Genomic DNA, 26,869 nt, shown 5'->3' with positions numbered 1-26,869 from the left:
GCACTTCAACTGTCTGTGCACATCTCTATTCCCTCGATACCACTCCCCTACTCTGGTCACTACAACTTTTCTCACCTCATTCTGTGAAGACCTTTCTACATCAATACATTCACTGCAGCTTTCAGCTGCTTCTATGTACTCCATCTATGCTCTCCGTAGCTAGAGGTCGTTCTGTGGACTGTGCTCTCAGCAAAGAGCCCCTGCTCTGGCTGCTGCATCCCAGTGAATGTCTCTGCATTTTCTTTGTTCACTGGGCACTGAATCCCTATGCTCTGCAATACATCTATTATGTGTGCACTACAGTGCACACCACACACTGCACGTTGCATCACCATGTTGAAAACGCCCCTATAGTACTTTGTGGCTGTGCACTCCCTCTCTTTTCTCTCTGCTCTGCATCCACATGCCACATGCACACTATGCCATAACGTTGTGCACTGCATCGCTATCTCAGCGCACTGCACGCCTCTCTGAGTGCAGTGCATCCTCACTCTACTTGCACTGCAGTTATGCTGTCCGAAATCCCTCCACACTCTGCACTGCATCACTCTGTGCTCTGCATCTTCATCCTCTACATTGCACCCACACTTTGTGCACTGCATTCTCTGCATAAGCTCTACGTCCACTCTCTGAACACTTTGTCCCCCGTGTCCGTTATAATAACCCACTGCATCATCCTTCGAGGCGCTGCTTAGCCACACTGTGTGCACTGTCAGTCATGGCTCGCAGTCACAATACTGGGAGGAGAGGTCACGTGGGGGGGATAAGGAGATGTTGTGCGGGGTGTGGGGGTTGGGGTGATAAAGAGAGGTCGCGCAGGGGTAGGGGCCGGAGGAATTTGCGTTAAAAAAAATATAAAAAGAGGAGGAGCTTCGCGCGCACCCAAGATGGTCGCGTGAGCACAGGGCTCCCGGACCCTCGCCACCTCCATCGACTATCCTGTCCTTTATCCTGGTTCAGACGACGGGTGTTTATTGGCACAGTTCTACTGCTCATTTATTTGTTTCAACGAACTTTTTTGGACTTCGGGGTCCAGAGCTACAGACTGTCGCAGTTTTCAGGCCTGCTCCATGGCGACGCCCCGCGCTCTCTTGTCTCGCTTGCTGTTCAGTAAGTGAACAACAACGGACTGCCAGACTTGCGTGGGCTGGCGATTGCTTTCGGTTTTGATTTCTGTCCGGAGCTTAACCTGACTTTGTCGGCTCCGTGGGCGGCCGGACACTCCTGCACCCTTGGTCTCTCCGTTCCAACTGCCGATCTGTAGCGGTTTCCAGATCTGAGACTGGCACCACCTTCGCCCTTTTGGTCCTACATTTGCCACCGCAGTCACCATTTTTACCCGTCAACGGGCGACCCGTGCGGGTCCAGGATCCAAGATGGCCACCAAGCCTGAGGGTGGGAAGCGCGGGCCTAAACCAGGCGTTCGAGGGAGTGCTCTGCAAACGAACATTATGGACCGGTACACCCAAGCTAAGGGATCGCCGGGAGCAGCAGCTAAAACCTCGACGACACTGCCGGAGGACTCATTGATTGAGGACGAGCCCTCGCTGCGAGATCTCATGGGCGCCATCACTGGTATGAAGGCCTCATTGGGGCAACAATATGAGGCCTTGACTCTCAAACTGGATACGGTGGCGATTGACGTCAATCTGATCAGGGCGGACTTGGCGAAGACAAACGAAAAGGTCAAATCCTTGGATCCTATGACCTCTAGCCTGGTCACCGACGTCTCTGATTTGCAGGCTGAAGTTGGGAATCTGAGGAAAGCCAATGATTATTACTCTGGGCGCCTAGAGGACTATGAAAGCCGTGCCAGGCGCAATAACATTCGCCTGATTGGGGTCCCGGAATCATCGACTGCTGCCTCGACGGACCTATTGGTGGAAGACCTGGTGCTGAACCACCTGGCGCCCAAGGGTCTCAGCAAGTTTTTCGCTGTCGAACGTGCACATAGGATCCCCGGCGGCACACCTAAATCGGGTGCTAACCCTCGACCTATCATTGCGAGGATTTTTCATTTCCGGGACAGAGACGCTATCCTGCAGGCTTCGCGGCAGTCAGGTCCCATTGCCTTTGAGAACTCTACTGTCAGCTTCTATCCGGACTTTACACAACAGGTCCAGAAACAGAGGCTGGGGTTTCAGGGGGTCAAGAAGAGACTCCGGGAAAGGTCAATGAAGTATGCCATGCTCTTTCCGGCCCGTCTGCGGGTGGTACATAAGGATCGTACTTTTTTCTTCGACCATCCTGGGGTTGTGAGTGACTGGCTTGACACGCTGCCTATGGATCATGAACCTTTTGAGGACTCTGGCAAGTCGGATCGGGCAGAAGGTGGCCCGACGGAGCAAGAGTAACTGTTGACTTTGACCCCGTACCCTTCCCGTTGGGTTTGAACTGTGCTATGTTGTGTTCTTAATGTTTGCAAGTAATAGTCTCTTTTTTGGGGGTGGGTGGGGGGGTGGACGGGTCCTTTCTCCTCCTGGGTTTTCTTTTCGTAGATTAGTTGGGTGGTTGGGCGACAGGCACACTGCGAGTTTATGGGGCTCTTTGGTCTTCAGCAGGGGTGCGGGGTGGGGGGTATAGTTGTTTTGACATTGTTGGGGGGGCTGGGTTGTTTGTTTGAATTTTCTTGTTACTTGCAAGGCGAAGGAAAGGCGCTCTCCTGTTTTTTGCAGTTGCTCTGGGTGTGGGGCCGGGGAGGGGCTGGGCATGGGGATGGGGGGTAGGGGACTTCGGTTATTGTGTTGGAACGTGAACGGGTTGGGGGACGGGATTAAGAGGAGGGTGGTGTTACAATTGCTGAAACGTTTGACTCCAGATGTTGTCTTACTGCAGGAGACTCATTTGCTCGGCAACAAGTGCTACGCTTTGAATAGGCGTGGTTATCGCCTTGTGGCGCACTCGGGTTTCACTTCGGGCTCTAGGGGGGCGGGCATTCTGGTTCGGGCCTCCCTCCCCTTGGCCATTGATGATGTCATATTGGATGATAAGGGACGATATGCCGCCATTGTGGGGCGCTGGGAGGGGAAGGTTCTTATTCTGATTTCTGTCTACGTGCCCCCGGGCCTCCAGGCCACCACCTTTGCTGATCTGAGTGGACCTATCCTGGGCCTCCCCGAGGGTTTGCTTTTGGTTGGGGGTGACTTTAATGCGGTGGTCTCGGGAATGCTTGATCGTCACCCTCCCAGGGAACTGCCGAGGGCCCAGACCTGGTTGAGCGACTTCCTGGAGACGTTGGGGCTCACTGATTGCTGGCGGTTGCTTCACCCGGGACAGTTGCAATATACCTATCATTCTGGTGCTCATGGTAGTCTCTCAAGGCTAGATCACGTTTTACTGCCCTCGGCCCATGCATCCCTCATACGGGAAGTTAAACGTCTGGCACGGGGTATCTCGGACCATTCTCCGCTTTGGCTGGTGGTTGATGCACGGCAGGGTTCGGCGGGCCGAGTGGCCCCGATCAACCCCTGGTATTTGAAGGACCCCAGGGTCAGGGATGAGCTGGTTAAAGCACACGATTGTTATTTTGAGGAAAATGTGGGCTCTGTTTCCTCCCCTGGTGTACTTTGGGAAGCTTACAAGACTGTCATTCGTGGCCAGGCCCTCTCATTGATTGGTAGCGTGAAGTTGGCCAACCGTGCTGAGACGGTTCGACTTGAGGGGGAGGTCACGGCCCTGGAGGAGGGCTTGGAATCTGGGGTTACCGCTGAGGGATTACATCTACTGGAGTTGAAACAACATGAATACAGAGCTCTGGTCACTGAAGCTGCTAAGGAAATGGGGCGGGAACAGCAGGGACGCCTGTATGATGTGGGTGATAAGGCTGGGAAACTGCTTGCTTGGTTGGATAAGAGGGAGAGTGCGAGTCGTGTCGTCCCTCTGATTGTTGCGGAGATTGGAGAGTGTTGTACGGACCCTGTTGATATTGTCGCATGTTTTGCCGATTATTTCCGCGAGGTGTACTCCCAGGTGTCTGATCGATCGGAGCAGGACTCCCACCTGTTATTGCGTGATATTGCACTTCCCCGATTGTCTGATATTGATAGGGATGCTCTGGATGCTCCGCCTACTGTGGACGAGATTGCCGCCGCTATCCGTTCGGTCCGATCCGGCAAGGCCTCGGGCCCTAATGGGCTCCCCATTGAGCTATATAAATTGCGCCCGGATTCGCTAGCTCCTCATTTGCGCTCTATGTTTCTTGAGTCTTTGGAGGTGGGGTTTCTCCCGCCAGACCAGAGGCTGGCCACTATTGTTGTCATCCACAAGGATGGTAAACCTCGGGATCGCTGCGCCTCTTTTCGACCCATTTCGTTGATTAATGCGGAACCTAAAATCCTGGCCAAGCTGCTGGCGACACGTTTGGCGTCCGTTATTGGGGACCTGGTTCACCCTGATCAATCAGGCTTTATACCGCATCGTAACACGGCGCTTAACCTCCGAAGGTTGCATGGAGTTCTGGCACGGGCTGAGACGCTGCGTGAGCCTGCCATCTTGGCGTCCTTGGACGCTACGATGGCGTTTGATACAATAGAATGGCCGTATTTGTGGGCGGTTCTTGCTAAGTTTGGTTTCGGTTCGGACTTCGTTCGATGGGTCAAATTGCTCTACGCCGGTCCCATGGCCCAGGTGGTGGTCAATGGTCGGGTCTCTGCGCCCTTTGCACTGAGCAGAGGGATGCGACAGGGCTGTCCCCTGTCCCCCTTGTTGTTTGCTCTTGCCTTGGAACCGCTGGCGGCCTGGTTGCGGTGGGAACCGTCCCTGAAGGGCATTAGATGGAGTTCGGAGTTTGAGGACCGTGTATCTCTCTACGCTGATGATATTCTGCTTTATCTTACATCACCCCGTAAATCCCTCATTGTGCTGTTTGATGTCTTGACGTCCTTCCGCAAAAACTCAGGTCTTGTCCTCAACTGGTCAAAGTCCTGTGTATACGTCCTGTCGGGTACCGCCCCCCTTCTGCCAAGCGGCTGTCCTATCGCGATTGTGGAAGATGGCTTTAAATATCTGGGCATTTTTATCTCGCTGAGCCCTGCACTGCGGTTCGACCGTAATTTACTGCCCCCTCTTCAGCGCCTTCGGGCGGATGTGGTCGCCTGGGGGAAACTTCCTCTCTCTCCCCTGGGTAGAGCGGCATTGTTTAAGATGATGTCACTGCCCCGATTCCTCTACGCATTGCAAAACACGCTTGACGTTGTCCCGGCTACATATTTCCGTGAGGTCGAGAGTTTACAGAGACGACTGGTGTGGGGGGGTAGGCCCCGGATTGCCATTGCTAAATTGTCGCTCCCGTGGTACGACGGTGGAATTGCTTTGCCTGATATTCGTCGCTATTATTGGGCGTCTCAACTGGGGGCAATAAATCATTGCATGTATGGCCCTTTGCCGAATCCGGCCTTCGCGATGGACAAATGGTTGCTACCGGGGGGCGACTACAATAGAGCCCTCTACTCGAAACTCACCCCTCGCAACGTGACGGGCCCCACTAGGACGGCCGTCCAGGTATGGCGACATGCTTCCATGGCGCTTGGGTGGACTGATAAATTGACTCGTGCCACCCCCCTGTACGCCTCTGATAGACTTGGCTCCCTTTGGCAGTCCCGGGGGTTTGATAGGTGGGACTTGATTGGTATCAGCAGGATTGAGGATGTTTGGACTAAGGGGAGAATGAAGACGTTTGAGGAATTGAAAACCGAGTACGCTTTGAGCGATCGCGAATTCTTTCGCTATGCACAGATCCGCCACGCGGTGCTCTCGGTCTTCCCTTCGGGTGTGGCGATTCCGGAGTCGTCCCCGCTTGAGGACAGGGTACTGGACGGACATGTTCCTGATAGTACAATTTCGCTTATTTATAAAAAGTTAATCAACTCCAGGTCTGACCTCCTGTCTCGACTTAGAGAGGTCTGGACTGGTAATGGGCTGGAGCTGGACGATGAGGACTGGCAGGCGGCGATCTCCTCCCCTAAAGAGGTGGCCATCCAGGCGCGCCTTAGATTTGTGCAACTTAAAATCCTACATAGAGTGTATGTCACTGGTCCCCGTTTGGTGCATATGGGCTTCTCTGTGCATGGTTTGTGTCGGCGTGGCTGTGGTCTCCTGGGCACCTTTTTACATATCATCTGGGAGTGCCCTGAGATAGTGCGATTCTGGACCCGTGTGCACGAGGTGATGAGTGAGGTTACCGGGGTGCGATCGATGCCGGAAGCTAGGAGATGCCTGCTGAACGTATGGGAACCGAATGATTACTCCGTGTCGCAGCTTCGGTGGGTGACCTTGGGCAACATGATTGCCAAAAGAGACATTGCGCAATTGTGGGGCGCTCAGGGCCCGCCCAGACTTCAGAAATGGAAACAAAACATGGAAAGAAAAAAGAAAAAAAAAATACAAAAAAAAAATACAAAAAGAAAACTTACCTGAATGGGTTTGCGTTTGCACCGCTTATGAACAGGAACTGAGAACAGTCACATCACACCCCTCTCAGCCAATACAGTGGCGCTGCTCCAGGATTGGCTTAGCAGGGGCAGGGCTACTCGACACCCGCCTGCCCATCAGGAGACAGAGGGGTGCCGTGTTGATCAATCCTCACTCTCCTAATGCGCTGCTGCAGTGTAGTGTAGTTCCTATATTCCCAATAGGCTCTGCGCATTGGAATAATATATCCTGTAGTTTAGACGTAGGACTGAGGTCGACTAGGTCTCTACCGAATATATTAAACTTAATTGTAAGTGCCAGCTAGCTCAGAGGTCACTAGAAACTTTCTCGAATTCACAAGAAGGGATTAGTTTCTGACAACCGCATAAACATGACAACTTTGTTTCCCCAGGATAAGAAACGTATCTCTAGAGTCGCAGAAACAATAGATAACTATTTTACTCAGTCAATCGTGCATGCTTCGTTTCACCAGAGGTGCTGAGAAAATAGAGAGACGGGCGTTTTCAATAAAAGTATTTATTGAACAGCATTCTTTCTCAGGCATAAGAAATGTACTGCTACAATCGTAATATATACTAATATAATAAAGAGAGAGCCCAAACCTTTGAGGCGGGTAATCTCAGGAACCACAGCACCAATCACAACACACAATACAGCGTTGGAAAGGGCAGTTGCAGCACAAGGACATAGGCTATGCAGACGCCCACCATATACATTTAAAAGGTAAAAGAACCGTGCCAGCAAAGTAGTCCCTTGTGGGCGTGTCTGCGTTGTGCTGTGGGCGTGTGCTGCGGGCATGACAAACACTGGGGCGTGTGGTACGTTCTGCCCTTCATGCCATGTCTCATATCGTGTGCTGTGGGCATGTGCTGGGGGCGTGGGCGTGTGCGGGGCGTGGGATTACGGGGAAAAATAGCGAGCATTGTGCCCAATATTTCATTGTTTTTTCTTCCCAGGTTCTGTACATTCCAGCTCCGGGTGTCCACCCTGCTCCCTTTAAATACCCCTGCACCCCATACTCATAACCTAACCTTACTCCTTAAAATACCCCAACACCTTTTAACACTAACTCATCTTAACCCTATAAATATACCCTGTACCCCAAAACCCAAACCTAGCCCTGAACCCTATAAATACTCCTGTACCTCAAAACCTAAACCTACCCCTGAACCCTAAAAATACCCCTGTTCCCCAAAACCAAACCTAGCCCTGAACCCTTAAAATACCCCTGTACCCCAAAACCCAAACTTAGCCATGAACCATAAAAATAACTCTGTACCCCAAATCCCAAACCTACCCCTGAACCCTAAAATACCCCTGTACCCCAAAACCCAAACCTAGCACTGAACCCTTAAAATACCCCTGTACCCCAAAACCCAAACCTACCCCTGAACCCTAAAAATACCCCTATGCCCCAAAACCCAAACCTAACCCTGAACCCTAAAAATACCCCTGTACCCCAAAACCCATACCTATCCCTAAACCCTAAAACTACCCCTGTACCCCATAACCCAAAACTATATCTGAACCCTTAAAATACCCAAACATCCCAAAACATATACCTCAGTACCCCAAAACATATACCCCTATACCCAAACTTACCTTATCCAAACATTAAAAAAAACATGCTTTTACCATTCATGCATTTACAACGAATTTCGTTGTAAATGTATGCGTGGTAAAAGCATATAAAATGTAATGCCATGCGTTATAATGGCATTGTGGAGTCATGGTACTTTCGTAATGAAAGTATGCGGAGTGATGGTATGCGGAAAGAAAGTTGCGGAATAATGGGTTTTTACCCTCCCCCGGTAAGTACATTGGTGGCACGGCGGCCCACATCTCCAGCAACATACTCATATTTTTTCACCACCGATTTGAAAAATGCACAGGTCTCTCTCATTGATGGCCAGCACCTACATACACTTTTAGACACACCTCCCGCCACAAGTTCTAGAATTGCAAACTTTAGAGCTGGGGAGTTACGTTTGAATCTCGGCATCAGCTCAACATCCTGTGATTCCAGGCAAATCGCTTTGTCTCCCCGTGCCTACCACAAATGAATGTGTTCTTCTGTAATGTAAATTGTGCTCATGCCATGTTTTCAAGTTCGCGCTATATAATATTGCAAGGAAAAATAAAGTAGGGAAACTCGAGTTCACACACTACTGAATGCGCACTCTTAAGTGCATCTGCAGTGCACTGTGAATCGGAGCGTTTCACAGGCCTGTCACAGATAAGAAATGCTATCAAAACGAAATCCTACAAAACAATATACTACTGGCCGGCAGCAATTCATACCCGGACAACATCGGGACGGGCTGCTAGTACTGAATATAAAGTACAAGGCATACAATACAAAAAGTTTTATAAAGTAGTACTGTAAAAGCATGGTATGGTTTCTAAGCCATATAAAATAACATATAATACATATAGTGATAAAATAACTAAAAGTACTCAACTGGTGCTTCTAAAATACGCCTACCCCGGTGTACCTAACCTAAGTCTAGTACAAGGGAAGAAGTAAGTGAGGTGTAGCTTAAGTTTAGTATTCTTTGCCAAGAATCTATTCCAAGAATTCTCTTAAGGGTCTAATCAGCTCCGTACCTTGGTTTTAGCATGAAGGAGGTCTTGTATCACTCTCTCAGGACTCGATTCCCCAGCAACCCGCAGGGGTAGCCTGGAAACACTGGAGCTGGATTTCTCGGCAGGAGACAAGACAGTGTTTCTCAGTGCATCAGCTGGTGGGTCGGCTTCCTTCAGCACTTGCTGCTGCAGGGCTTCGGGCAAGTAGTTAGTCGATCTGCTCCAAACCACTGTGTGTTTGTCTGGGCAAATGTAGGCATATTTATACCTTGAAGGTGCCAAGTTTGACGTATGATTGGACATAATAACGTCATCAAAGACTCAGTTCTTTGAAAACTCCATGAGTTCTTGGATAAATCAATATTCAAGCAGGGGGAAGTCCCTGACTGCTGAAGGCGGCTTTTTCCAAGAAATCGTTGTGGATTCTCGGAACTTAGTGGAAGTAGCAATGCCGTATTTGGGCTGCATAAGCTCACTCTAAATATTGTAATGATTTCTATGACTATATAAGGATCGGGTAATTTATACCTATATATGGGCATGAATCGGGAAAATTACACTTGGGTCCTAGATTCCTACACAACACCCACTCCACGATATTAAGTTCAATAACTAAATGTATAAGCACTGAACATATCTAAGGCAAGTGTTTACAATCCCACCCAAAATACAAATTGCATTTGACAGGTTTTTTCACATGAAATGAGTATAAACTGTATGAAAAATAGGTCTCAACCGATATGAATCATAGTATGAGAGCATACATTCTAATATTTATGAAAGATGGAATTTACATTCATGAAATGTCTCTTTAAGGTACAGAAAAAAATCAAGACTATCCCATAGCAGAATATTTAAACTGTTTCGTTTTTAGGACAAGGCCAAATATTGTCATTAGGAAGTTTTCAAAAGAAATCTTGTTCTCTAAGAATAGTTCTACTTTAAGCAGATTACTCTGTGCCAACAAGTTCTATTTTGGAAAAAGTTCAATTTGTTAGACGGTTTGTTTTTGAAAAAACGAAGGCCGAATTTCCAAGTTCAGGGAACGCTGTGTGAATTAATCAAAAGTTATTCTCGTGTCAGGAGAAAACATCAGATCATCTAGGCTGGCAAAGAAACCGTCTACCATAGTAGGCCAAAGTGTAACCACTTCAGTTAGCAGGTGAAATGTGCATAGATGAGGATCATCGCTGTCAGCGTTTGATGCATTAGCAATGTCCGCAGTAGGTGGTACCTGTGTGCCTGTAGTGTCTCATATCGCACCCTCAGCTAGACCGCCGGTGAAACCTCAATGAATGCCGTCATCAGAATGGGCAGCCGATGGGGGCAACACGATGCATGAGTCGTTACTGGACCTAGCAAAGCGTCAACATCCGATGGCAGGACTGATAGAAGTGTAAGACAAATGTCCAACACGCATTCCTCGCCGCAAAGCAGGCATCGCAGAACAGGTAAGATGCAATCTTGCCAGATTGGTCTGAACGAAAGGAACCAAGTTGTGTTCGGATCCCTTAAACAAGCTAAGCCAAGAATCTGTGTAATTCTCTCACGATACCTCATGGCAAGGAGGGCTTGTTCCATGGTAGTCTGGATATCGCTGGTGACTGGACTTGCCGTATCGGAGCAGAAAGAATAAAAATAGAATTCCTGCTACGAGTCCCAAGATGAGAGGCAGGCCGCCGAACACAGAGTGCACGAAATTTGGAAAAATGCAGAGGACTGCTTCAAATGGTGCTAACAGTCCCGTAAAAATCATCTTAAATACATGTGCGATGAAACTACCATGCCAGGCAGTCGGCTAAAGAGGAAATTTCGGGCTGTGACCAGCTGCTATGAACAATTTGCCACTCACGTTTATTGATTTTAGTAATGTTACTTTTTAACTAAAATGTCTTGCTTTTACATTTTCTCTTTTAATTCTACTTGTGGAGATTGTTTTAATGTATTTTTTGTAATGGTTTTAATTAACCTAAACAATAAAAAGTTACTTACCACTGGTATCAGACATATTTAAGATTTGACTTAACATTTCTGCGAAATGTACTGGGCAGTTTGTTGATAATAATGCATGTATCTCTGCAGAATTCCTTGCAACTTGCAGATCATACGTTTCTCTAGACGAGGTCAGTGGCACATTTTTTGTAAAATAATGACTTTCATTCTGCTTAAAGTATCAATTCGTATAGAAGAGATATTCAGTGAAGCCCATAACGCCGTCCCCCTTTCCGTCTTGCTCTTTGGATACAATACTTGCATACAACAAGTGACCCTGGATGAAACACTAACTAGATACACTTTTCCTGGCAACATGCCAAAACAGCTGTGGTCATTGAGCATAACGTAGCTGCCATTGGATAGCTGCCTGAAAATTGGTTCTATCACTGTGGAGAGTGAACCGTGGAGAAGTGTGGCTCAATGGTTAGAGCGGCAGACCCTGATGCAGAGGTCTAGCCCGGGACCAGGGTTCAATTCCCCGCCTCGGCGGGTCTTGGGCTCAAAATTCCACGGACCTGATAATTCTCGCCTCGGTGCCTATTCCAATCATGGAGTCCCACTCTGCAACTCTGGGCAATAGCTTGCTTAATCTCCACAACGGCCCCCACAACGCTAAGGATGCCTGGCCTCCACCTTGGGGGTGCCCAGGAGTGGACACCTCACAGGGAAAGCCAGGATGGGTTCCACAACGGTATTCGTACAAGCGCCTCGAGACCCTTGCGGGTGAGTAGTGTGCTATACAAGTATCAATTTACCGTGCAGGTGGCATGAGAGGTTATTTGCAGAACCTTCGTAGGCTCCGTGTAAATTAATACCTTGGCACAAAAGTGTCCACTTAGTGAGTTCTTACAATTTTTACCACTAAGAAATACCTCCTGTCCCCCATTCCAACATTTGTGTGTGTAGGGTAAATTCCAGGTCAACTTAATGTATTCTTTACCCAACCTTTCATAAAGGCCCGCTGGTATATATTCTGTAGACAATAATGAAATTGGAAAATCGTCACTGGTATCGTGATGGTGCCATGTATTATCCATTCAATGACAGGCTTCTCAGAAACTGTCAATGGTAATCTTTCCAGTTTCTCAATGCTCAGCACCGTATAGTTTGCTCCTTTTTGTGCCAAAGAGATTTGTTTATCTGTAAGGTTAAACACAGTAAACAATGATGTGGTATTGATTAAACGCCATGGCACGTACCCTGAACGGAGATTTTGTAACGTCCAGCCTAGCAGCATTATAGAACGTAATTGAGACTGGCCATGTTGTAACATTAGCAAGTCTTGCTCTATTATGTCAATTGCAGATGATACGATGCTGTCCAAAGAATAAATTCTGGAGGACAGAGTCGTTAACCCATTGTCCACTACAGAGAGGCTTTTCTCTAAATTAATACGATCAATTTCTCGTATTCTTTCTGCAGTTTCCATTTGCATATTTCCCATGCTTCGTTGTAAGCAGTGTATATACCGGCGTATATGAAACGTTTTTGACGTGGTTTGCGAGGCCCCATTAAGAAATCTCGCAAATCATTGCCTTTTTAAGTAAAGATAAGTGTTGTTTGATTTCTGGAAATGTAGATTTCTGTAGCCACTCAAGGCATAGCTTTCCTACACTGTAAGTAGTTACTATCCCTGGATGTTGTGTCTGTGAGTATCTTGGATCTGTCCTGTTCATTTTGAACACCTGTGTTTTGTTCAGGAATCTATCTTGACAGTTATTCGTGTCTGTGGACCAGATTAACCATTTTTTCCAATCAGGATTAGTTCTGTTTTGTTTCAAAATATCTGGTACGTCTACCTCCTTTACTGTAGTATCAATACTGTCAGATGCGGGTTTAGGTATAGACCGTTTGTTTAAATCTTTTATCTTAGCCAGGCCAAGACAGGACGTTTGTTGAACAGTGTCATTTAAAAACATTATTTGTTCTGGGATGATGCAGGCTCTGAACAAGGCTTCTAAACCTTGAACCTGCCAATCTTTTGTGCCCCAGACAGTTTTTGTCTCAATGTTGTCTTTCCAAAAGTCAAACCCTAATGTAGACAGCTGAGCATAAAAGCTTGCAGAATAAATTTGTTTAGTATTGGTCAGCATTGATTTCATTCCTTTCTTATTTTCATTTTTAAAATAAAACATTTCTGGATTTGTAACATCAAACCCTGAGAAGTACGGAAACTTTTCATAAAAAGTTTTTGAGCTGCCCTTTGGCGGCATTGGACAATGTTCCCATTGATTGTAAGTAAAAACATTTCTAAGGCTTGCAGATTTTTGCAAATAATGGTGACCATAATGATTAGAACAATACATTTGTTCATAATCTGATGAACCTTCTAGGTATTCATGTTCTGTAAATTTAGCTGACATTTTTAAATCTGTCATCATGTTATTAACAGTTTCAAATTCCCAAACATCAGAATATGTCCTGGGTGAGTCACAGTCACTTAAGGAAACCTTAAACTGGTGTGGAATCTTTAGCAGTTCCACTGGGCCATAGATGTCATAATCAGTTCTGCCCCATGCTATACCACCAGGTATAGGAACGGCTGTGATGTTCACTGATGACAGGTTTCTTTTTTCACGATGAGATGATTTGTGAGGTTTCAGGAGCAAGTTAATTTTCTTACTTGCTGTGTCCATTGTACTGTATTTTCCATCTATCATCCTTCCCAAACTTAACACATGTATGAGCTAAAGCAGGAGAAAAAGTACACCTAACACAATCCAAAACTCAACCCATGGTGAAACCAGAAATGTTTTCTCAAGTTGATGAAAGAGTTCTGTTATTTTTTCTTTGAAAGTTTTATTTGCTGGTGTTGCTTCGGGTTCACTGGGATCCTCAGAGAAGGTATCAAAGTTGATTAAATAGCCAGAGGCAGATCTGTCAATTGTCGGAATTGCATTCGGATTACTTGAAATCGCTGGAGCTGTTGCTTCTTTTGCCATGTTGGTATAGTCAGATGCTATATCATTGTAGACAGGTCTTTCTTGACAAACTGTTATTTGGGTATCCAGAGGCACAAGTTCTATGGCTTTGTTGCATAGCCCTTCTTTTCTTACTGTAGGTTTATCAAAGGTGATAAGTCTTTCAGTTTGAACCTCTTGGATTGTAGCAAGATTTGGTCGCCTGCTACATCTTGGGAGTCCACTGGGCCTACTACTTATTATCGGCCACATGATGTGGTTTGACAAGGTCGATGGACACAACTCCCGTTTACCAGCAAGGAGCGGAAGTAATACTGATCTTGTTCAGTGGATAGCTAAGACAGGTACTGCTTTTCTGTAAGAAGGCCCAAATTCCTTCTTTACCCCTATCTTTTCCCTGACTAGATCCCCAATCTTTGGAATCTAGACAGGTCGTGCTGGGACAGGTGGTTTTCCTTCAGTGGTCGTTTGCTTCTGTATTGTGTTACTCAGACTTATTCTTGTTTCATTTAAGTCCTGTAAAACAGCCAAACGATCTTAGACATCAAAGGGTTTTTGTTCCACTACTGAAGTTTGACAATCGAGGTCTTCGATTATCCTTCTAGTACCAAACAGTAATTCATATGGAGTGATTCCACCCAGAGAATTTCTTGGCAGATTGTTAAGACTACGTTGGACACTTATTAGATGTTTGACGCACCCATCACCCGAACCTAATACCTTAGCTGTTATTGATTGCTTTATGTCACGTTTTTTTTTTCACTACCGCATTACCCTCAGAATGGAAGGGACTTGAATACCGCAATGCAACGCCCAAGCTAGCCATGGCCTCCTTGTAAGCTCGAGAGCTAAACGCAGGACCCTGGTCAGAATGTAGCGTGCCGATTGCATATGTGCCGATAAAGACTCGCAAATCCTTTATAACAGTTCTGGCGTCAGCCGAGCGCTGGGGCCACATCCAAATAAATCTTGTCTTAATATTTGTGGGACCGTGTACATCTATGGTGACGTCTGCGTGTAGAAAGCCTGATGCTGTCTAACAATGGTGTCTGGACTGGGCTGGCTATACTGTAGTCAGGTACCTGGTGGTTTTCGAAGTTATGATATTTGTAACAGGTGTCACAGTTAATTCCGAATTTGTAAACATCGACGCTCATTCCCGGCCCACAGTACATCTCTTCTAATTCTATTAGAGATTCTAAGATCCCTTGATGTCTCAGACCCTCCCCATATGTGCTTCGTGAACCAAAGCACCTCTCTCGTTCCTGTTTGGAATTACTTTGTCCCCCACTCCAGGGATTCCAGCAAAAGGAACGGAGTTTGCATCAATTATGTATGTATTACCGAGTGGATAGTTTACAGGTAACGCTGCATAGCTACCTTCCATTGAGGCTTTGACTGCTAGCATTGTTTCACCGTCTATTACTCTTTTCGAGCGAGTGATTGTAGCTACGGAAGCCATTTGCACAGCTGCCTTCGCGGCTTCATCAGCCAATGAATTCCCTGCAACATGAACGCCATCACGCTGATGACTCAGTGTATGAATCACGTGAGTCTTTTGTAGTTCTTTCTGTAATAGAACTACTTGTTCCCCAAGCATTTTATGCTTAATTGTGCCACCTTTTGCATTTTTTAAACCGTTTCGAACCCAGTTCTGCAAGTGCTCGCTGTAAATGTAAATGTACAGGAATTTATATAGCGCAAATCACCGAGCGGTTTCTAAGCGCTTGCTTAGGGAACCCGTCCTGGTATTACCCTGTGAGATAACCCCGGCAGGGTATCCACAAGGTGAAAGCCAGGTATCCCGCTGCGAGGGGCCGTTGTGGAGATTAAGCAAGCTATTGCCCAGAGTCGCAGAGTGTGAACCCGTGAATCGAGTAGGCACAGGAGCGAGAATTGTCGAGTCTATGGACATTTTAGGACTCAAGACCCCGCCGAGCCGGGAATTGAACCCTGGTCCAGGGCTAACCTCTGCTTCCAGGTCTGCCTCCTCTAACCAGTGAGCCACACTTCTCCACCTTCTTGTGTCTTCAAGTAGGGGTCAAAGACGTATTCAACGTCTGCTGCAGCAAGAGAGTTAACCCATTGTATCCATCTCAGATGTAAAGCCTTAGAAATGGGAATTCTTGCTTTCGTCACTGCCTCTAAGTCAGGTACAGGTGTAACGATCATTGTACATTTTCCCTGCGTGAGAGCTCTCTCCTTTGCTACTGCAGCTTGAACCGCTGTCCAAATTTTTTCTGTAGAAGTGAATTTTATTTCAGCTTGTGTGTACAAGTGTGATTTGCATGCTATTGGTACCTTTTCACCTTTATTATAGGTCAGGTACGTGAATCCTCATCTCCCTGGGATGATTCGGATCACAAGATTGCGCACGTTGTCGGGTGTTTCTAACTGTGTTTTTGCTAACATGTCTGTTTGCACTGAACGCAAAATTTCTGTATGGCTTTGAGTCCAATTTGTTGGTTTGAAATCAGGTTTGATTAGTTCGTAGAGAGGTTTAATCCTTTCTGCGTAATTTAGAACATAAGTTATTTCGAAATTCAGGAAACCTAGGATTGATTGTAAGTTCTTCAGCGTCTTTGGTGGTTGGAGCAGCGCACATTTCTCTAGGAAGTTGGCTGCCAGGCTTTTGCCTTCACTTGATAACTCGTATCCTAAGAAAAGGACGTTGAAGTGGGCAATTCATGATTTCTTAAAATTGAATTTGTACCCTTCAGAAGCGAACCCAAGTATTATGGTGTTCACTCTTTTCAAGTGCACGTCCAAATCATCGTCTGTAAGATACATGTCATCGACATAAGATAATGCCTCATCATCGTACATTTGTAGTAACTCTGTTACTCTGGCTGAAAATAACCCTGGACTATTCTTGAATCCTTGGGGGGGGGGGGGGAATTGTCGCTGTGTCCCCATAATTGAGAAAGCGTTCAAATGCCTGCTTTCAGGTGCAATGTTTTGACTGAAAACCCATTTGAAATATCTTTTTTTTTTCTTTTTTTTTTCAGCAGCAAATGACAGTAATTTAAGTTATTGTAAAAAAAAAAAAGTATACCAGACCCACGTGTAACAGCGCCTTACATAAAACCTGTTCATTGTTTACATATGATGATAGCACAAATAACTGAACCGTGGATCAGCAACACATTACAGCCATCTATACAATTCAAGGGCCTGTCAAATAATAGAGTACAATTAGAATATGTACAAACAGTAATGCATTACTACAACTGAGATTAGTATGTAAACACCCGTCAAGAGATACAATCTGCTAGAAACAACCCATCATTGTATCATTAAGAGGGAAGTTAAATCCATAAGGTGTTATTTTAGAGCCTTCTAAAACGTTGAGAAGGAGGTTGAGGTCTGAATGGCTGGTGGAATCACGTTCCAGAATTTCAGTCTGTAATCAGGGAAAGATTGATTCAATGTTCCCTCTTTTTTTTGAAAACGTAAATGTCCAGTAAAAAGGTCCAAAAACTGCAGCTTTGGTTTGAATCTCCTAAGAGCTTCAGCTCCTTGGGCAGATAATGAGATAGACTGGAGTATAGGCACCTGTGCAGTAAACAAGCAGATGTCCAGGTTGATCTAACCTGAATGGTAAACCACGTCAACAAGCTTAAAATATGGGTGTTATGGTTACATCAGTTGATCCCCCGATATTTTTAGAGGGGGTCTTATTGGTTTTGTGGATACCAAAAAGGATGGAATTTTCATAAGCTACAAAATACCAGGGCTACCTCTTTGAGGTCCTACTCCAGAAAGAAGGGGTTAATAACCAAGTTGGTGGTAAGCATTTTAGCTGTTTTTTTAATATGTTTATGACATTTGAGTCTGTTGTGAAGTGTATATGTCAGAGACTTGGCCTTTTCAATGATAGTAGAGGAACAGCCCAAACTGTGAGTGAAATAAAGGCATTTTAAGCCTGCTGTGGAGGAATGGTATGAAAAAAGTAGAATTTGGTTGTTTTCAAGTTGAATTTGAGGTGATGAGCAGTCAACCAGCATTATGGGCCACATGTATCAAAGTATTTTGCATTCGCAAACGGTGCAAATCGCTAAATACGCCCATTTGCAATCACAAAATGGCCTTTCTGAATGTATGAAAGGCATTGGTATTCGCAATTTAGGTAATCAGAATTTTTAGCTGCTACCTAAATTCCGAATGCAAATAGGGAATTGCAATTTGCGATTCCGTAGTGTACATGTAAGAAGCCTTTCCTAGATTGTGAACTGTACATTTAGGAAATGCTATTACCTCCAATTTCAATTTGATGGTAAACGTGTGCAATTTGGAGGAAAAAAAAGCATTTTCCAAAATGCCATGTGGCGCACACATGCTCCTAGGGCATGTGTGTGCCTTAAATGTGTACCTTTTTTTGGGGGTGCTTCAGGGGGGGCCTTAGGCCCCTGTGCATGACCTAATTTGCAATTACCAATTAGGTAATTGCAATTTAGGTAAAGCAAGACCATTCTCACCTATGGGCCTTGAGACCCATAGGAATGAATGGAGTCGCAATTACAAATAGCGATTCTCTAATTGCGTTTGCAATTTTTAAGGAATCACAGTTAGGGAATCGCTGTTTACTGTCTGGTTTGTTACATCATTTTTTGCGATTACCAAATAGCTATTTCTTAAAAATTGCTATTTGGTAATCATAAAATGCTATCTTCATACAGGTGGCCCTATGTGTTGACACAGCTGGGCACCATCACAGAGATATCTTTTGGGAAAGTGGCCGCAATGTATAATGGGGTATCGCCTGTCTGTATAATGGTCATAGAAAATTCCTTGATATTGTTGACCAGTGGTTCGAGATGCGGATTGAAGAGGGCAGGGGACCAAAGCAAGCTTTACGACTCATTGAGAAATACAAACAGGGCTTGAGTTGATTGGGGCGGGAACAAAGAGTGGAGGCTGTAGTCCTCACACTGCGTAGTCCAAAATATCTGACTGATACTGCTCTCCTCTCCACTACATTCAACAGCGCATGGGTATTTTATCCAGCCTCTGAACCAGCAGAAATTCTGCTAATCGGCAGGCCAGTAAGACAATGAAGATTGCCTTGCTTTTTGACAGTTTTGTCATTCTTAGGACTATTATTCTTAGTATCAGCAATACCAGCACTTCTAAGCAGAGCCGCAATACATCTAATGGTAGTGGCACAGTGTCCGCATTTGCAGTAGGACATTGCAGTAACATTTCTCAGCTTATGTTTGTTGTTTCTAAGTACTGCAAATAACAGATGTTACTGTTACCCAATTTATTGGTATCTAATTTGTCAACCTCAAATTAATTAAAGTCAAAAATAGCATTGCCAGGATTTGAACTTGGGTCCTGCAGGTCACACTAGAATTTGAAATATCTAATGCGGTTTTATATTTTTTACGCACGATGTTATTCATCAGTGCTGGACTGTGTGCATTTTGTACTGTAAAAGTTTTGCAACAAGAGTTTAAGTGTCTGAGTTTAAGTGTCTGAAGTCCAAAACTAGACGATATGAATTGTCTGGTTTGGAGACAGGAAACAAAGAATTGTTCATTGATGAGGTGCATGTTTCAATCACCCCTTGGTATTCAAGTTGATTTAAAATCTCCCTGACCTGTTTTTTAGCTTCTTGCCTAACTGGATACTGCCTCTGAGCAGTATGTTGAGTTTTTAACTGGATTTTATGGTGAAGAGAGTCCTCATCCCATCCTGCGTGATTTTTGTATAATGCTGGAGCCTAGGCTACTGCCCATTTCCTGGCATATGTGTATTTTCTATGGATTGGAATGTGATTTGAGAAGGCTGGCATAATTATCTCTTCGCCATGTGGGCACTCCCTGACAAATTCAGGTGGCCAGTGTTGTTCAGCTAGAAGAATGTCATAACCCTTAGATAGCTTCTCCCAAAAGAGTGCTTTCATTTTTCTAGGTATGCCCCCCTCCATCCGGAGTGTTATTTCATATAACTTGTGGGGTACACTAACCCTGGTGTCGGCAGTTTCAACTTGAATGCATTCATTCAAGTCCACTGTCTCCAGATGATCCTTCAGGATCTTGCGAACTATGGTTACTTCTGCTGCGCTGCCTAGCATCGTCAGAATTCTGTGTTTCTCATGAGGTGTACTATCAGGGAATACTGCCTCTATTTGAGTAATTTTCTGAGCTAACCAGAACGGAATTTGTTCCCTCTTTGCGGGCAATTTACCAATGACTGGTTGTATAGTCTGTGGTGTGATTTTGTTTGTGTTTCCCTGGTGAGGGGTGTGCTTTGGAATCCTTACAGTAGGTTGGACTGTTAAGGTCCGCATGACATATTGAACCAATTGTCTATGTATTTTAATTAACTGTTTTAGCTGTACTAACAGTTCTGGACCTGTCATGTTTTCAATGTCAGGATGTGGTGTATAGCTGGCTAGTACCGGCCATGTTGCTCCTGGTCTACCTAGTGGACCAAGCCTGGTCATGCGATTTTCATGTTGTAGGGCGCCTTTAAACCAGAGCTGATACTCTTGGTAAGTTAATGGAATTTCAACGTCCTCGTAAGGAACGTATTCCGTTGGAGGTTCCTCTACTTTGTAATAGTGAAACTCGTGTGTCCCTCCATACGCTGGAGGAAAGTGAATCCATGAATAGAACACTTCTGTCTGTCGATATTCATGTGTCTCTATAACAAGTATTACTTTACCACCTCTCGATGATACTCCATTATTTATGAGTTTGTAAGTTATAGTTTTTCTTACATTTACCGGGATGATTATAACCTCCGGGTCATTCTGTAGGAGATTTCTGTCATCTAAAACTGCTTGGGCTGCAGCTGCAGCTAATTCTTCGTCACTAATCATTATTTTTATTGACTGAAGAGTTTGCAGAACAAGTTTCAAGGAAACAAAGATTAATTGCACAATATTTTGGGACACTGTATCCTTCAACGTTGAACAAACCAAAAACTAATACATAGGATTTTCGTCCTACTTAGTTTTGGCGGATATTAACCTTTCACCCACTCCAGACGTCTATTGGAGTATTTTACGGGAAAAAAGGGGTCTGTGTGAAAAGCACGACTGAGTTACTCTAGTATCTAGCGTTAAATTATCGCCTTACCAAACGTTGGGCGCCATGTAGTGTAGTTCCTATATTCCCAATAGGCTCTGCGCATTGGAATAATATATCCTGTAGTTTAGACGTAGGACTGAGGTCGACTAGGTCTCTACCGAATATATTAAACTTAATTGTGAGTGCCACCTAGCTCAGAGGTCACTAGAAACTTTCTCGAATTTACAAGAAGGGATTAGTTTCTGATAACCGCATAAACATGACAACTTTGTTTCCCCAGGATTAGAAACGTATCTCTAGAGTTACGGAAACAAAAACTATTTTACTCAGTCAATCGTGCATGTTTCGTTTCACCAGAGGTGCTGAGAAAATAGAGAGACGGACGTTTTCAATAAAAGTATTTATTGAACAGTCTTCTTTCTCAAGTATAAGAAATGTACTGCTACAATCGTAATACTGGTTATGAAGTACAAGGCATATAATACAAAAAGTATTATAAAGTAGTACTGTAAAAGCATGGTATGGTTTCTAAGCCATATAAAAACCATATAATACATACAGTGATAAAATAACTAAAAGTACTCAACTGGTGCTTCTAAAATACGCCTACCACGGTGTACCTAACCTAAGTCTAGTACAAGCGAAGAAGTAAGTGAGGTGTAGCTTAAGTTTAGTATTCTTTGCCAAGAATCTATTCCAAGAATTCTCTTAAGGGTCTAATCAGCTCCGTACCTTGGTTTTAGAATGAAGGAGGTCTTGTATCTCTCTCTCAGGACTCGATTTCCCAGCAACCCGCAAGGGTAGCCTGGAAACACTGGAGCTGGATTTCTCGGCAGGAGAAAAGACAGCGCTTCTCAGTGCATCAGCTGGAGGGTCGGCTTCCTTCGACACTTACTGCTGCAGGGCGTCGGGCAGTAGTTAGTCGATCTGCTCCAAACCACCGTGTGTTTGTCTGGGCAAATGTAGGCATATTTATACCTTGAAGGTGCCGAGTTAGACGTATGATTGGACATAATAACGTCATCAAAGACTCAGTTCTTTGAAAACTCCATGAGTTCTTGGATAAATCAATATTCAAGCAGGGGGAAGTCCCTGACTGCTGAAGGCGGGTTTTTCCAAGAAATCGTTGTGGATTCTCGGAACTTAGTGGTAGTAGCTATGCCGTATTTGGCCTGCATAGGCTCACTCTAAATATGGTAATGATATCTATGCCTATATAAGGATCGGGTAATTTATATCTATATATGGGCATGAATCTAGAAAATTACACTAGGGTCCTAGATTCCTACACAACACCAGCCACAGCTAACACTAGTGCGCATGACTGGGCACGGAGGAAAAATTCTCCGACCTAACCCAGACATGCGCACTCCTGCTACTGCCTGCTGTGCGCTCGGCATCACCCCCTGGCCTAACAGTGACAATGCATGTCAGTCAGCATGACTTCAGCGTCATGCTGACTGACATGCATTGTCAGTTTACTTCAGAAGCCAAGGGAGCTGTGGGGGCGCAAGCAGCTGGTGGGGCAACACCCCAGGGCCCCTAATGGATGCACCGCCACTAAGTGCCTCTATATCTAAGGTCACTAACAACTCATTCTGTGCATTGAAAGGTAATGATTCTATTTTACAAATCGTGTTGTTGTGTCCTTTATATAGGCACGTTGTTGTGTTACTAAGGGTTGTATGAATTTACATGGCTCTGTAAGTGAATGTATACTTGAGACTATTGGTCGTATGGGGGGATCTACCATGCTCTTATGCACTTTTGGGAGCCCATAAATAGCTGGTATTGTTGGGTTCTCATTGTTCATGTAGTTGTATTCTTCCTGGCTAATAATTTCATCTTCTTTGGCTAGTCTGAGAAGATCTCATATTTGTTTGCCTAAATTTAGCCAATCCTGTCTGATACTGCATATTTGCAATCGATTGGTAAGGAGATTATTAATTCTGTTGTCATAATCAACAGTATCCATGATGACAATACTGCTCCCCTTGTCACCTGATTTGATGGTTATCTCCTTGCATTGTTCTAGAGTCTGAAGCTCATTTCTCTGTTTGTTTGTTAAATTATTCTTTGTCCAATTTTTTTGTCTCCAAATAGTTTATGTTCCTTTTTCTATGACCTTCGCAAAAACTTCTATATCCTTAATAATCATTGGACCTGTTGGAGTCCATGATGATTTTGGCCTTAAGCCAGATTTATTTTCACTGGCTATTCTCTCTTTGCCACACAAAAATCTTTTTAATCTGATTTTCTAAAAAACGCTCCGGAGATCTCTTTCAAGATTAAATTTATCCGGAGGACCAGATATAGCAAATCCTAATCCTTTTTCTAATAGGGCTATTTCCTCACTGGTTAACCTTCTACTTGAAAGATTAATTATGGGGGCTTTTGAGTTTAATCCCAGGGTTTTTGGCTCCTCGTTCTCATGTATGGACATTGTTGGCCCTGATTCTGGGGATGAAATCCTCTTCCCTTCCCTTTGCTTCGTGTGTTTGAGTTCTGATTCGACTTGCGTCGTTCTAAAAAAGAGAAACTCTCTCTGGTAGAATTCATTGGAGTTTCTCTTTCCCTTTCTGTCTGGTTTTATTTGATCATCTCATTTTCCGATTCTGTACTGGTATAGGAAGTGTCTGAGAATGTCACTCCTTTCGTAGGTACATTTCTTTTATTTGGTTGCCAATTGTTTCTATATGAGAACTCTTCCCTCTGTTTTTCATAGTAATCTGGTTGAATGTGCCGCTACACTAATTCAGGTTTATATCTACCTATGTCTTTCCTAAATTTGTTACTTTTTTATTGACAAGATATTCTTTATAACCATTAAGGTCTCCCTGAATGTCTTCCAATTTTCTTTTTGCATCTTCAAGGGATGTATTCTCTCTTAGTTTTAACTCCATTTCATCAATTTCATGTTTTTCTATGATTAGAGTCTCATGTGCCGTTTTAATTATTAGAAGTAGCCAATCTCTGCTACACCTATTTGCAAGCAATGTCCATGTTTCAATAACATTCTCGTTTTTAATAAATAGGCCAGGTTCATTTTTTACCTGTAACCCTTTCAGGATAATTCCCTTTTTGCAATACTCGACTAAAAAGTTGCCATGTAATTCCGTTCTGAAAACCGTTTTCTTCAAATTACATAAATCCTTCCATTGCTCTTCATTACAATCTGTCATTGTTATTTTATTTATAGTTTTCGCTGAGCCATTTATAATTTTATTAAACTGATCTTCTGAGAATCCGAAGATCTCAAACGTATCAATGATAAATTAGGATAATTAATCTAAAAGTCAACTAACTTGTATGGTGAGATAGAGAAAAAAAAACCAGTTAACAAACTGTGCTCAAGTAATTGTATGGTAATATGGGAGGTACCCTTCTTTTAGAAAAGGGATGGGTATGAGTATTAGCAAAACAAACTTCCTTTTTCCTATTTAATATTAATGAAAATAATCCAATGTCTTCAAGCCCAAACGATTATGCAGTCAAGGCTGGATACACCTACAGACTTTTTTTCCAGGTCCGATCTTACCAAATTTACATAACAATGCAGTTCAAAACAAAACAAATTCAAAGGAATGTTATCTCAGCCTATTTTATTCGTCAACCAATTATTATATCAAAAATAGTTAACACAATATTTTAAAAACAATTAATCATCAGTTTTATTTAAAACACACATTATACATATTAAGATTAAAAAACTGTTGAAACGGTGTTTCAGTGTTCACAAATGATCATCACCTTCTTCAGGACGTTTTCAAGATTTTTTAAAAAATTGAATCCTAATAGAATACAAACACTGTGTTAGAATCCAACCTCTATTTACATGCCAGCTATTTGTGGGCTCCCCAAAGAGCATAAGAGCATGGTAGATTTCCCCAGGCGACCAATAGTCTCAAGTATGCGTACACTTACAGAGCCTTTGAGTCAGTATGTAGACAAATTCATCCAACCCTTAGTAACACCACAACGTGCCTATATAAAGGACACAACCGACATGATTTGTAAAATAGAATCATTACCTTTTAATGCACAGAATGACTTGTTAGTGACCTTAGATATAGAGGCACTCTACGGCGGTGTGTCCATTAGGGGCGCTGGGGCGTTGCCCCACCAGCCGCCTGCGCCCCCACAGCTCCCTCGGCGTCTGATGTAAACTGACAATGCATGTCGGTCAGCATGACGTCGAAGTCATGCTGGCTGACATGCATTGTCGCTGTTAGGCCAGGGGGTGCCACCGAGCACACAGCAGGCAGCAGCACAAGTGCGCATGCCTGGGGTAGGTCGGAGAATTTTTCCTCCATGCCCAGTCATGCGCACTAGTGTTAGTTGTGGCTGCCGGCTGCGCATTAGGAGAGCAAGGGTTGATCAACACGGCAACCCTCGGTCTCCTAATGGGCAGGCGGGCGTCGAGTAGCCCTGCCCCTGCTAACCCAATCCTGGAGCAGCGCCACTGTATTGGCTGAGAGGGGTGTGACGTGACTGTTCTCAGTTCCTCTTCAGAAGCGGGGCCAACAAAGACCTGGTCAGGTAAGTTTTCTTTTTGTACTTTTTTTTAACGCAAACTCCCCTGGCCCCGATCCCCGCGCAACCACTCTTTATCCCCCACCCCCAGCACGACCTCTCTTTATCCCCCCACCCCACCTCTTTTTATCCCCCCACGCGACCTCTACTCCCAGTCCCGTCCCCCCACCGCGAGTATTGCGACTGCGAGCCATGACTGACAGTGCACACAGTGTGGCAAAGCAGTCCCTCGAAGGATGATGCAGTGGGTTATTATAAGGGACACAGGGGACAAAGTGTTCTGAGAGTGGACATAGAGTTCATGCAGAGAATGCAGTGCACAATGTGTGGGTGCAGTGTAGAGAATGAAGATTCAGAGCACAGTGTGATGCAGTGCAGAGTGAGGACGAATTTCAGACAGCATAACTGCAGTGCAAGTAGTGTGAGGATACACTGCACTCAGAGAGGCGTGCAGTGCACTCAGACAGCGATGCAGTGCACAATGTGATGGCATAGTGTGCATGTGGCATGTGGCATGTGGATGCAGAGCAGAGAGGATAGAGAGGAAGTGCACAGTCACGGAGTACTATAGGGGCGTTTTCAACATGTTAATGCAACGTGCAGTGTGTGGTGTGCACTGCAGCGCGCACATAATAGATGTACTGCAGAGCATAGTGAATCAGTGCCCAGTGAACGAAGAAAATGCAGAGACATTCAGTGGGATGCTGCAGCCAGAGCAGGGGCTCTTAGCTGAGAGCACAGTGCACAGAACGACCTCTAGCTACAGAGAGCATAGATGGAGTACACAGAATGCAGATGCAGCGCATATTAGCAGCTGAAAGCTGCAGTGAATGTAGTGATGTAGAAAGGGCTTCACAGAATGAGGTGAGAAAAGTTGCAGTGATCAGAGTAGGGGAGTCGTATAGAGGGAATAGAGATGTGCACAGACAGTTGAAGTGCAGTGCAAAGAATTAGCCAAGATAAAATGCAGTGCGAGGGTAGTGTGTGTGTGCCTCGTGTTTACGAGAGCCACAAAACATGTATTTTTCTAGCGCTTTTTGGATGTCAGTGTGCTTAGATTATTGATTATTTAAATTATATGTTTTCCCAAACAGAAAGGTTGGGTCCCACCCTTTGTGTATGAGTTCTAGGCTTATATTTACGTTTTTTGCCTACTACCGTACGGCGATTGGTGTAGTTATATTACTGAAAATATGTACACAATAATGTCAAAGCAGAATTGCAGCGTGGGGACCCAGCTCCGTGTGTAGGTCCAAGGCCTTTGTTTACAAGGCACAAAAAGCTGTTTTTGAATAGCGCCTTATCGAGTCTGACCTGCTTATGTTACTGATTCCTTAAATAAAAGGAGGTGATTCGTTGTACCAT

Source organism: Lissotriton helveticus, chromosome 8 (genome assembly GCF_964261635.1).
Source record: "Lissotriton helveticus chromosome 8, aLisHel1.1, whole genome shotgun sequence".
Classification (NCBI taxonomy): domain Eukaryota; kingdom Metazoa; phylum Chordata; class Amphibia; order Caudata; family Salamandridae; genus Lissotriton; species Lissotriton helveticus.
Note: the sequence above shows the minus strand (reverse complement) of the source record.